Source organism: Hyperolius riggenbachi, chromosome 11 (genome assembly GCF_040937935.1).
Source record: "Hyperolius riggenbachi isolate aHypRig1 chromosome 11, aHypRig1.pri, whole genome shotgun sequence".
NCBI classification, from domain to species: domain Eukaryota; kingdom Metazoa; phylum Chordata; class Amphibia; order Anura; family Hyperoliidae; genus Hyperolius; species Hyperolius riggenbachi.
In genome coordinates, this window is record NC_090656.1 from 32,965,577 (window position 1) to 32,975,921 (window position 10,345).

A 10,345-nucleotide genomic window follows, 5' to 3' on the forward strand; every position below is an offset into this window, starting at 1 on the left:
CTTAGCAGTTTTTGGGGGGACCTGGGGGGATGGCACTGTAAAGGTGTCCCTCCTTGTCATAATTCCCCAGAGGCTGATGGAATGGATCTACCATGATCGAAGCTGAAGGGCCAAGGGCTTTGCTTAGGCGTACTGCCCCTGGAAGTGGCGCTCCAGGAGTACCCGAAAAACCTGGGATGTGGCAGATTCCGGGCGGAGTAAGGTGCTTAGGTCTGTACTGCCCATATGCATAGCCGATTAACGCAGCTCCCTGGCCTTTTGGCTCGGGAGAGTGCGGAATTTTTATAACAACGGCCGCAAGGTCGGGGCCAGCTTGCTGGCACCGGGGATTTGTCCCCTGGGGACTTTGGTTCCCGCCCGGCTCCCTCTCGGGGGAGTCACTCGGACCATGTGGGTGGCCACATGGCCCAGGCCCTTTGGGCAACTACTGGGCAGTTTGGGGTCCTCTTATCCTTCGGGTGTTGGAGGACCCAGATGCCCCCTGCGCCGAAGGCAAAGGGGGAGGTTCCCTTCGGGGAACAGCGGAAAGGGGGCTGCTTTTGTGGGGCCTGGGGCTGCTCATGCACGTTTTTGAGGGGTGTTTATGCACTTCCTCTTTTTCCGTGCATGGGCATAAAGCCTTGCTTACTCCGGGCTCCTATTGTGCGTAACAGGAGCCAAGAAAGCTAAAAAAAAAATAAAAAAAAAAGGGGGCTGTTCTTATCAGTTTAATATCTGATACGTCCCCTATCTTGGGACCATATATTAAATGGAGTTTTGGAACAGGGAGATGGAAGAAGAGCTTGCTCTGTCCACTCCGCGCATCGACCTGGTATTACAGTATCTCCAGGACCGGTGCACTACTCTCTCTTACTGGTGTAAAAAAAACAGAACAAAACTCACAGCCCCAACTGACTAACAAAGTGGAGTGAAGTCAAGTGAAGAAATCAAGTGGCCTTCTGCAAAGTGTACTTTGGCAGAATTGACCAGCAAGTGCTGTTTTGTCACCCTGCCCTGCTGTGTGCTCTATGTCTGTGCTGCTACTCCTGGGTGCAGGATAGAGTTGAAACCCTCTCCCCACTGACAATTAAAAAAAAACATTGTTTCAATTTGTGTCTACTTTTTTTGTGCATCTGTGTCATTTATCAAGTCCGTATTTCTCCTGGCTATAAGAAACAGGGGAAAAAACAAAACAAAAACCTTTTTTTTTCCATTGGCTGCACGTGGCTTTCTTACTTTACTTGTTTCTGCGGCAAAACTCCATGACTGGACAACTTTTCTTCATGGTTGCACTTTGTCCCCTGCAGGAGGAGCAGCAGCAGCAGTACCCTCCCCCCTGGAGAGCTGCCAGCGGACTGGCAGGCAGTGCCATGGCTGCTGCTGCTTATATAGCCTCTGCCCAGGGCGTTATGACATCATCAGTTGGTTAGGTGCGCCCGCATGCACAGGTCAGGTGCGCCCGCATGCACAGGTCAGGTGCGCCCGCATGCACAGTAGAGATGGCCCGAACCTCCGATTTTTTTCGCAAACCGCAATCGACTTCAATGAGGAGGTGAACTTGAAAAATTATAAAAAATTATGCTGGCCTAGCAAGTGATGGAAAATATGTTTCAAGGCATCTAACACCTGGTTGAGTGGGATAGACGTCAAAAGTCCAGGAAAAAAAATAGTTTTCACACAAAGCAGTGTTTTAAGGGCAGAAATCACATTCAATGCTAAATTGCAAGCCTAAACTACTGCATGTGTATACATCAATCAGGGAGTGTAATTCTTCCTCCCTTCCTCCTCCTCTCTTGTCTTGTTTTCCAGGGATTTGTGGGATGTCAAAAGCCAGCTTACATACATTTGCCGAGAATCGAACCCAGGTCAACTGCTTTGAAGGCATCTATGCTCACCACTATACCACCAATACTACATGCTGAAGCCAGCCTATCATGCACCATTGTGATATACCCAAGAGAAAATTAGCTTGCTTAGGGATTTGTAGGATGTCAGAAGCAACCTCATATACATTGGCCAGGAATCGAACCCAGGTCAACTGCTTTGAAGGCAGCTATGCTCACCACTATACCCTCAACACTACATGCTGAAGCCAGCCTAGCATGTACCATTGTGATATACCCAAGAGAAAAATGAGCTTGCTTATTTGCCCAATTTGCTATATGAAAGCAGTGGGACACATGGTGATACTGCTTACAGGCTTCAATTCAAGACTTCAGAAAGATCATGTGCCCCCTCTGGATGATGCTGGTGTAACACACACAGCAAAGGACAGCAATTCCTGATTGTTTTCCTGTGTATGACCCGGCGTGCCCCTCACTTTGTTTAGTCTTATCCTTCCTGTACTGCAGACATCTGATACTCGGTTTTGACCTCGGCCTGTTTACGACTGATTTTGTCTGACTCCTGTTACCTCTGTTTCTGATAGGTGTATGACCTTTGGCTATCCCCAACTTCTCGAATTCTATATATCTGATAGTATCTAGTGCCCAGACCTTACATATCTCTATCAGTAGCTGACACCTCCTTTCCCATGAGAAATATTTTCCTTTTTTAACAAACTGATCATCAGAGGGGTCTGTATAACTGATATTGTGGTGAAACCCCTCCCACAGTGTGATGGCAGGACCATGGTCCTGACAGTTTCCTGTCTGTGAACCTCATTGCACAGTGGGAAATAACAGATGTTTACAGCTGGGGCCAACTGCCAAGAAAGCAAGCAGCATCTCCTTCCATTGACATCACCGGCAAGCAGTAAAAATGTCACCATGTGGTAAATGTCAGAAAGTAAATTAGGGAGAGGAAAGATTTTACAATGGGCAAACACTGACTAAATAATTTATACATAATCATTGTAAAAATGTATTTGTTTATTACATTATTTTCACTGGAGTTCCTCTTTAATTACAAATCTATTGAATTTTGGACTCCGACATAATGTTTTGGTGTTTAAGGGGCAAACTTACCTCCGGGTGAGGTGGGCTGGGGAGTTACAATAGGGACTACTTGCGACCCATCATATGCCAACCTCTAACTGGGGGAGGGGGACTGTTCATTATATGCAGGGGAAGGCTTTGTGGACTTTGACCACGTTTATGTACCTGTGTGGTTCCGGTATCTTGATGATGTCTTGCTGCTATAGATGGGTTCATCCACTGAACTGAGCAGTTTTGTTTCTGAACTCTACTCCAATGATTGGAATCTGCAGTTTAAATTCCCTTAACATGTGACTAATGCCTGGGGCCCACAAGAAGGCCTTCAGCAGCGTTTTGGAATGGCCTGCGATTCCATAAGCACTAGGTTAATGAAAGTCAATGTGGGTGATCCCACAGCATTTTTTAACCATATTACTATTATGAATTTAACATGTTCTGCAGTACATTAAAGAGTACATAGTCATGTCACTGACTGTCCTCCGAGGAGCTCACAATCTAATCTTACCATAGCCATAGTCTAATGTCCTACCATATTATTATTATGTATTTATATAGCACTGACATCTTCTGCAGCACATTACAGAGTACATAGTCCTGTCACTGACTGTCCTCAGGGGAGCTCAGCTCACAATCTAACCTTACCATCAGGGACGGATTTACAACTCAGAGACCCATAAGCACAGTCGTACTTGTACCCTAAACTCTGCCCCTTAACACAGGCCACACCCCCAAGTAAAAAAATTCTGAACTCTAATCCCTTCCTTATGTCACTCACTGTCCTTAGAATCTTGCATTGTAATCGATGTCTCATATCATTCTTAGTGACATGAGACATGGTTTATTAACCACCCTGGCGTTCTGATAAGATCGCCAGGGAGGCTGCGGGAGGGTTTTTTTTAAATAAAAAAAAAACTATTTCATGCAGCCAACTGAAAGTTGGCTGCATGAAAGCCCACTAGAGGGCGCTCCGGAGGCGTTCTTCCGATCGCCTCCGGCGCCCAGAATAAACAAGGAAGGCCGCAATGAGCGGCCTTCCTTGTTTTGCTTACACCGTCGCCATAGCGACGAGCGGAGTGACGTCATGGACGTCAGCCGACGTCCTGACGTCAGCCGCCTCCGATCCAGCCCTTAGCGCTGGCCGGAACTATTTGTTCCGGCTGCGCAGGGCTCAGGCGGCTGGGGGGACCCTCTTTCGCCGCTGCTCGCGGCGGATCGCCGCAGAGCGGCGGCGATCGGGCAGCACACGCGGCTGGCAAAGTGCCGGCTGCGTGTGCTGCTCTTTATTTGGTGCAAATCGGCCCAGCAGGGCCTGAGCGGCAGCCTCCGGCGGTGATGGACGAGCTGAGCTCGTCCATACCGCCAGGATGGTTAAGGGGACTCACACCGGCCAAGTGTCACGGTTTCGCCGTGGCACTAACGATTTGCAGCCTCTATCACGGGATCACAGGGCACAGGTCAAATGTCCCGGGTTCTTCACAGAGCAGGAGAGTTTGCAGTTGACTGTTTTACTGCTCTGAGTCTTTGCAGAGAACATTAAAATACATGCATCACATCACACTCTGCAGCTTTGCCTCACGCTGAACTTTATCAGCAGCACAACAACATAAAACTGCAGGCTCAAAAAGGAATTTCTTTGAACTTACTATAGAGTGAGACAGGGATCTCTACCCTGGCTACCGAGCATCCGAATAGTGTGGGGGATCTCTACCCTGGCTACCCTGGTTACAGAGCATCCGAATAGTGAGGGGGATCTCTACCCTGGCTATCTGGTTACAGAGCATCCGTATAGTGAGGGGGATCTCTACCCTGGCTATCTGGTTACAGAGCATCTGAATAGTGAGGGGATCTCTACCCTGGCTACCCTGGTTACAGAGCATCTGAATAGTGAGGGGGATCTCTACCCTGGCTATCTGGTTACAGAGCATCTGAATAGTGAGAGGGATCTCTACCCTGGCTATCTGGTTACAGAGCATCTGAATAGTGAGGGGGATCTCTACCCTGGCTATCTGGTTACAGAGCAATTGAATAGTGAGGGGGATCTCTACCCTGGCTATCTGGTTACAGATCATCCGTATAGTGAGGGGGATCTCTACCCTGGCTATCTGGTTACAGAGCATCTGAATAGTGAGGGGGATCTCTGCCCTGGCTAGTGGCTATCTGGTTACAGAGCATCGGAATAGTGAGGGGGATCTCTACCCTGGCTACCCTGGTTACAGAGCATCTGAATAGTGAGGGGGATCTCTGCCCTGGCTATCTGGTTACAGATAGAGTGACCAGACGTCCCGGTTTGCCCGGGACGCGTCCCGGATTCGGGGTCCGCTGTCCCAGGCAGCATGAGGTCCCGGGAAACGTCCCGCTTTCAGCAGCGGGACATCCCGGCCTTGGGACTCTGGCCACTCTATACTCATGAACTGGCAGCGGCGTCTATAGATGCCGTGCCAGTTCATTGCCCGCAGCCCCGCTCCAACCTGTCTTCCGGTGTTCCGACACCGACAGGCGAGCAGGGCTACGGCAAGATGGCTACCGGAGCCATGTACTGGAGACTATTTGTGTCTCCAGTACAGGGCTTCGGGCGCCATCTTGCCGTAGCCCTGTCAGTGCGGGAGAGAAGATCAGCAGCAAGATGGTCCCGGGAGCAGTGCGCCAGAGGCCGGAGACTTCTGCCAGGTGAGTAAATGCTTTCTTTTCCAGGTGAAATGTTTGCCCGCATTGCGTTTTTTTTCCCAGGTGAAATGTTTGCCCGCATTGCGTTTCTTTTCTGGTGAAATGTTTGCCCGCATTGCGTATTTTTCCAGGTGAAATGTTTGCCCGCATTGCGGTTTTTTTTTCCAGGTGAAATGTTTGCCCGCATTGCGTTTCTTTTCTGGTGAAGTGTTTGCCCGCATTGCGTTTCTTTTCCAGGTGAAATGTTTGCCCGCATTGCGTTTCTTTTCCAGGTGAAATGTCTGCCCGCATTGTTTTTTTTCCAGGTGAAATGTTTGCCCGCATTGCGTTTCTTTTCTGGTGAAATGTTTGCCCGCATTGCGTTTCTTTTCCAGGTGAAATGTTTGCCCGCAGTGCGTTTCTTTTCCAGGTGAAATGTTTGCCCGCATTGCATTTTTTTTTCCAGGTGAAATGTTTGCCCGCATTGCGTTTCTTTTCCAGGTGAAATGTTTGCCCGCATTGCGTTTTTTTTCCAGGTGAAATGTTTGCCCGCATTGCGTTTCTTTTCCAAGTGAAATGTTTGCCCGCATTGCGTTTCTTTTCTGGTGAAATGTTTGCCCGCATTGTGTTTCTTTTCTGGTGAAATGTTTGCCCGCATTGCGTTTCTTTTCCAGGTGAAATGTTTGCCCGCATTGCGTTTCTTTTCTGGTGAAATGTTTGCCCGCATTGCGTTTCTTTTCTGGTGAAATGTTTGCCCGCATTGCGTTTATTTTCTGGTGAAATGTTTGCCCGCATTGCGTTTATTTTGTACTGACATGTTGGCCGCATTGCGTTTATTTTGTACTGACATGTTTGCCCGCATTGCGTTTATTTTATACTGACATGTTGCCCGCATTGCATTTGTTTTGTGCTGATATGTTGCCCATTGCGTTTATTTTCTGCTGTCCGGGGTAACTGATACTGCATTTATTATTTAATGGTCATAGATGGCTATGTTTGCTGCTTTGTGGTTACGGTATACTATTAGCATCACACAGTTTCTGCACACCCATTAAGCAAAGTCTCGTTTGTCTTATGCCTCGCTGTTACATCATTACGTTTGCTCCGCCCATACAATGTCATGGCCACGCCCATTTTTCGCCGCAGCGCGCTACGCTAGCCCCCCCCCCCAGTCTTCGTTGCTGCGTGTTCCTCAGTCCTCCCCACTTTTGGCCCCCCCTACAAACACCCCACCCCCACGCTCCCCGTCCCAGGTTGGACACACAAAAATCTGGTCACTCTATTACAGAGCATCTGAATAGTGAGGGGGATCTCTACCCTGGCTATCTGGTTACAGAGCATCTGAATAGTGAGGGGGATCTCTGCCCTGGCTAGTGGCTATCTGGTTACAGATAGAGTGACCAGACGTCCCGGATTGCCCGGGACACGTCCCGGATTCGGGGTCCGCTGTCCCAGGCTTAATGAGGTCCCGGGAAACGTCCCGCTTTCAGCAGCGGGACGTCCCGGCCTCGGGACTCTGGCCACTCTCTCCTCAATGAACTGGCAGCGGCGTCTATAGACGCCGTGCCAGTTCATTGCCCGCAGCCCCGCTCCAGCCTCCTCTTCCGGTGTCTGTTTCCGACACCGGCAGGCGAGCAGGGCTACGGCAAGATGGCTGCCGAAGCCCTGTACTGGAGACCTATTTGTGTCACTAGTACAGGGCTTCGGGCGCCATCTTGCCGTAGCCCTGTCAGCGCGGGAGAGAAGAGCAGGAGGAGGAAGACGGTCCCGGGACGGAGCAGCGCGCCAGAGGCCGGACACTTCTGCCAGGTGAGTAAATGCTTTCTTTTCCAGGTGAAATGTTTGCCCGCATTGTTTCTTTTCCAGGTAAAATGTTTGCCCGCATTGTTTCTTTTCCAGGTGAAATGTTTGCCCGCATTGTTTCTTTTCTGGCGAAATGTTTGCCCGCAGTGCGTTTCTTTTCTGGCGAAATGTTTGCCGCATTGCGTTTCTTTTCTGGTGAAATGTTTGGCCGCAGTGCGTTTCTTTTCTGTTGAAATGTTTGCCCGCAGTGCGTTTCTTTTCTGGCGAAATGTTTGCCCGCATTGCGTTTCTTTTCTGGCGAAATGTTTGCCCGCAGTGCGTTTCTTTTCTGGCGAAATGTTTGCCCGCATTGCGTTTCTTTTCTGGTGAAATGTTTGGCCGCAGTGCGTTTCTTTTCTGGTGAAATGTTTGCCCGCAGTGCGTTTCTTTTCTGGTGAAATGTTTGGCCGCAGTGCGTTTCTTTTCTGGTGAAATGTTTGCCCGCAGTGCGTTTATTTTGTACTGACATGTTGCCCGCATTGCGTTTATTTTGTACTGACATGTTTGCCCGCATTGCATTTATTTTATACTGACATGTTGCCTATTGCGTTTATTTTCTGGTGTCCGGGGTAACTGTTACTGCATTTATTATTTAATGGTCATAGATGGCTATGTTTGCTGCTTTGTGGTTACGGTATACTATTAGCATCACACAGTTTCTGCACACCCATGATACAAAGTCTCGTTTGTCCACATCATGGCGTAAACACTGCTTTCTTATGCCTCGCTGTTACATCATTACGTTAGCTCCGCCCATACAATGTCATGGCCACGCCCATTTTTTCGGCGCGGCGCGCTGCGCGCGCCGCAGCCCCCCTCCCCCAGTCTTCGCCGCTGCGTGCTCCTCACTCCTTCCCACTTTTCCCCCACCCCCCCCCCGTCCCAGGTTGGACCCACAAAAATATGGTCACTCTATTACAGAGCATCTGAATAGTGAGGGGGATCTCTGCCCTGGCTATCTGGTTACAGAGCATCCGAATAGTGAGGGGGATCTCTACCCTGGCTATCTGGTTACAGAGCATCTGAATAGTGAGGGGGATCTCTGCCCTGGCTATCTGGTTACAGAGCATCTGAATAGTGAGGGGGATCTCTACCCTGGCTATCTGGTTACAGAGCATCTGAATAGTGAGGGGGATCTCTACCCTGGCTATCTGGTTACAGAGCATCTGAATAGTGAGGTGGATACCTTATCTTTCAATTTGCTTGTGAAGTGCTAGAAATCCTGTATGGATCAATCATATTGGTTGCATTCCTCTGTGCTATTGCTTTTATTAATTATGCATTTTGTGATACAAGATCTTTAATTAGGGATAGTTGTGTGATTTTATGCATTTACAGTCCTGGGACTAGAGTTATGAACGTGTAGGCACCGAGTTAATATTTCTATTATGTCAAGTTTTTTTGCCAGAAATAAAGAATTTAATATTTTGCACATTTCAGTCTTTATTTTCTCATTTAATATATTCATAACTCTTCATGTAGAGCTGTTTACTTTAATTTATATCCATTATGACATATGTGTGCGGTGATTATTCTTTAAATAGCTTGCCTAACATTGCTCCATGCGGCAATCTCTGCATAGCATGGAGTGGGAAACTGCATAAGGGAGGGGCGTGGTTTTGAAAAATTGGGGCGTGGTTAAAGATGTGGCAGGGGCGTGTCTTAGTGTCCCTTTTTCCTGGCTCCAAAAGTTGGGAGGTATGGGGTGTAAGTGCCTGAGGTCAGTGATTTGAGGAGGGGGTCGTCTCTCCCACATAAGGCACCTGTAGGCAAATGCCTACAGTGCCTTATGGAAAATACGGCCCTGCTTACCATGGTCATAGTCTAATGTCCTACTATATTATCAGGGGCCCCAACCGTCCCGTTTTCGCCGGGATGGTCACGGGTTGGGGGAGGGGTCCCGCTGTCCCGGGATACCCCCCTTGTGTCCCGGCAGGCAGCGGAGGAAAAAAAAAAAAAGGATCGAGGCGCCAGCCGCGGCTGTGGTGTGTGGGATGCGGGTCTGGGATAATAGTGTCCCTCCCTCCCTCCGGATGTGCCCCCCAGTGTCCCCCTGTATGCAGAGATAAGAGCGCAGCAGAGCGGGCAGTCTTACCATTCCTACTCGCATACCGGGCATCTTGCTTCAATCTACTTCCTGTGACGTCACAGGAAGCAGGAAGCGGAGAAGACCAGATGCCCGGTACGCGAGTAGGAATGGTAAGACTGCCCGCTCCGCTGCGCTCTTATCTCTGCATACAGGGGGACACTGGGGGGCACATCCGGAGGGAGGGAGGGACACTATTATCCCAGACCCGCATCCCACACACCACAGCCGCGGCTGGCGCCTCGATCCTTTTTTCACCTACACAACCATGGGCACCTTCACCCTTCCCCCCCCCCCCACAATTTTTTTAATAACAATTGCAGATTTTTATATATATATATATATATATATATATATATATATATAAATATTTTTTTTTTGACTAGGGGTGTGTCAGGGGGTGTGGTTGGGGTGTGCATCAGGGGTGTGGCTTAAGTGTCCCGGTTTCTCATCTCCAAAAGTTGGGAGGTATGATATTATTATTATGTTTAGCACTGACATCTTCTGCTACACTTTAGAGAGTACATAGTCATGTCACTGACAGTCCTCAGAGCATCACATAATGTTATTCTGCCCTGGTGCCAGGATGATGTAATAAGGCTGAAATTAATGTAATCTGGCAGTTTACAGACAGTATAACCAGGCTGGAAGATGAAATAGTGACACAACTACATGTAATTATATAATAAGTGACCAAATAGTAACTTGTTATATTATATTATTATCAGCTGATCATTTACTTTAGTTGGGCATTCAGTAAGGATAAAGGATTGAAAGTGAAAAACTTTCAGCCCTGCAACCAGTCAGGCACCGCCACGTCACGTCGCCCCTCCCCCTGCGGGCATGGCTGGCGGAAGTG

At 48.7% G+C, this 10,345-nt stretch overlaps 1 non-coding gene across 1 annotated transcript; it reads left to right on the forward strand.

The window, feature by feature from the left end:
* Positions 1-661: 661 nt before the first annotated feature.
* Positions 662-845, forward strand: LOC137539335 (U2 spliceosomal RNA). Its single transcript, XR_011025027.1, has one exon. It is a non-coding gene; the product is annotated as a U2 spliceosomal RNA (small nuclear RNA).
* Positions 846-10,345: the final 9,500 nt, after the last annotated feature.